General features: G+C 43.8%; 1 pseudogene across 1 annotated transcript; it reads left to right on the top strand.

Annotated features, from left to right (window-relative positions):
- LOC116545359 lies at positions 1–1,212 on the top strand (annotated as a pseudogene). Its single transcript, XR_004266287.1, has one exon. The product of XR_004266287.1 is annotated as a glyceraldehyde-3-phosphate dehydrogenase pseudogene (transcript).
- The last annotated feature ends 1,879 nt before the right edge of the window (positions 1,213–3,091 follow it).

Here is a 3,091-nt window from a genome sequence, read left to right as displayed (position 1 = left end):
CTCGGCTCCTCCTGTTCAACAGACAGCCACACCTTGTCTCCCATCACCAGACACATCCCTGAGACACCATGTGGAAGGTGAAGGTCAGAGTCAACGGATTTGGTCATATTGGGCGCCTGGTCACCAAGGCTGCTTTTAACTCTGGTAAAGTGGATATTGTCACCATCAATGATCCCTTCGCTGACCTCAACTACGTGGTCTACATGTTCCAGTATGATTCCATCCATGGCAAATTCCATGGCACTGTCAAGGCTGAGAACAGGAAGCTTGTCATCAATGGAAATCCCATCACCATCTTCCAGGAGCGAGATCCCTCCAAAATCAAGTGGGGCGATGCTGGCGCTGAGTACGTGGTGGAGTCCACTGGTGTCTTCACCACCATGGAGAAGGCTGGGGCTCACTTGCAGGGGGGAGCCAAAAGGGTCATCATCTCTGCCCCCTCTGCTGATGTCCCCATGTTCGTGATGGGCGTGAACCATGAGAAGTATGACAACAGCCTCAAGATCGTCAGCAATGCCTCCTGCACCACCAACTTCTTAGCGTCCCTGGCCAAGGTCATCCATGACAACTTTGGTATCGTGGAAGGACTCATGACCACCGTCCACGCCATCACTGCCACCCAGAAGACCGTGGATGGTCCCTCCGGGAAACTGTGGTGTGATGGCCATGGGGCTCTCCAGTGAGCTCACTGGCATGGCCTTCCGTGTCCCCACTGCCAGCGTGTCAGTGGTGGACCTGACCTGCCGTCTGGAAAAACCTGCCAAATATGATGACATCAAGAAGGTGGTGAAGCAGGCATCGGAGGGCCCCCTCAAGAGCATCCTGGGATACACTGAGCACCACGTGGTGTCCTCTGACTTCAACAGCGACACCCATTCTTCCACCTTCAATGCTGGGGCTGGCATTGCCCTCAACGACCACTTTGTCAAGCTCATTTCCTGGTATGACAATGAATTTGGCTATAGCAACAGGGTGGTGGACCTCATGTCCCACATGGCCTCCAAGGAGTAAGACCCCTGGACCACCAGCCCCAGCAAGAGCATGAGAGGAAGAGAGGCCCTCACTGCTGGGGACTCCCTGCCACACTGAGTCCCCCACCACACTGAATTGCCCCTCCTCACAGTTTCCATGCAGACCCCTTGAAGAGGGAGGGGCCTAGGGAGCCCCACCTTGTCATGTACCATCAATAAAGTCCCCTGTGCTCAAAAAAAAAAAACAAAATCGTGTATTTATTTTTGTGGCTACTTTGTTCTAGTTAGGCTTTCTTCCTTCAGCGTTCTGCACACCCATAGTACAAAAGGAAGGGCTGAACTGTTGGAGTAGAAGGACGTGGTTGCTGAAGAGTACATGAATGTTTTATTTATGTGTATTTTGAATGTAAAAATCTCACCTAAATGGATCAAAGATTTTTTTTCTCCTAAAAATAAGAATACATGAAAAAAAAAAAAAAGCAAACAACAACAAAATCCCTTAATCTTCTGCGGCGTACAAATCAAGAAGACTAGGGAAAGGTAATTCCCTCTGCCCAGGGCAAGTGTGGCTTCCCATCAAAAGCCAGTAGCCTGTGTCAGTCTTGATCAGTCAGCAAGATCTTTGCACTATTAACCACAGAGTAACTGTATTACTATAGGGATCACATGTGAATTCAAATATAGACATGCTAGTGCCTAAACATATTTGGGTTTATCGCTCAGATTTTATATATTTCAAATGTAAGTGTTGCTAATCAGTGCAGTCATTTTTTTTTTTTTTTTGAGGCGGAGTTTCACTCATGTTACCCAGGCTGGAGTGCAATGGCGCGATCTCGGCTCACCGCAACCTCCGTCTCCTGGGTTCAGGCAATTCCCCTGCCTCAGCCTCCTGAGTAGCTGGGATTACAGGCACACGCCACCATGCCCAGCTGATTTTTTGTATTTTTAGTAGAGACGGGGTTTCACCATGTTGACCAGGATGGTCTCGATCTCTTGACCTCGTGATCCACCCGCCTCGGCCTCCCAAAGTGCTGGGATTACAGGCTTGAGCCACCGCGCCCGGCCTCAGTGCAGTTATTAATGCAATTTTATATTTTTTAAAAGGAGGAAGAGTAGATTTGTACTGTACATGATGAAAGGGGGTGGTAATGGTATTATATATTCATTTTAATTTAAAACGAACCACACTATTAATGCAGCCATGGCTTGAATTTGTTATCTTGGACTGTTCATTGCATGTAAATGCAACATACGCTTTGGATGTAAAGCTTAGAAGTGCACAGTGTGAATGTAGGTTATCATTAATAAAACATTAATCACAGTCTAAAATAATAAACGAATAAAATAAATGTAAATTGTCTAAATACACCAATTAAAGATAGAGATTAACAGAGGTTTTAGTTAGTTTTTGTAACTTTTTAATTTTTAAAATTGTAAATTGAAAAATTACAATTATATCTATTTACGGGGTATACGGTGACATTCTAGGCTACGAATACCAAGTGGAATGATTACATCAAGCAAATTAGCATCTCTATCACTTCAAATATCAGTCTTTTTGTGGTGAAAACATTTGAAGTTTACTGTCTAAGCAAATTTGAAATATACAAAACACTATTGTTAACTGTAGTCACCATGCTCTGCAATAGATATCAAAACATTTATTTCTCCGGTGTAACGGAAACTTTCTACTCTTTGACCAACATATGCCAATCCTCCCAATGCCCAGCCTCGGGTAACCACCATTCTACTCTTTGCTTCTATAAGTTTGGCAGAATTAATTTTAAAAAGTAACCCAAATATGTGCCATCTACAAGAAAATGCACATCAAACACAACTACATAGGTAGATTATAAGTAGGTTGATGGGAAAATTGTATCATGCTAAAATTAATTTTTTAAAAGCAGGAGTGGTTATATCAGTATTAGAGAATGTATTCTTCAGAGCAATAAAATTAATTGACACAGGTAAGATTTTACATAATGGTATAAGGATGAATCAACTAGGAAGTCATAGCAACCCTAAACGTGCTTGCAGCAAAAAGCAAAGCCTCAGACTACATGAAACAGAAAATGCTAGAGCTGAAAGGAGTGGAGATTTCAACACTTCACTTTCAGAAA

The sequence above is a fragment of the Sapajus apella genome, unplaced genomic scaffold (genome assembly GCF_009761245.1).
Source record: "Sapajus apella isolate SASKATOON/1434 unplaced genomic scaffold, GSC_monkey_1.0 scaffold261, whole genome shotgun sequence".
Lineage (NCBI taxonomy): Eukaryota > Metazoa > Chordata > Mammalia > Primates > Cebidae > Sapajus > Sapajus apella.
Note: the sequence above shows the minus strand (reverse complement) of the source record. Positions and strands in the feature narration are given on the sequence as shown.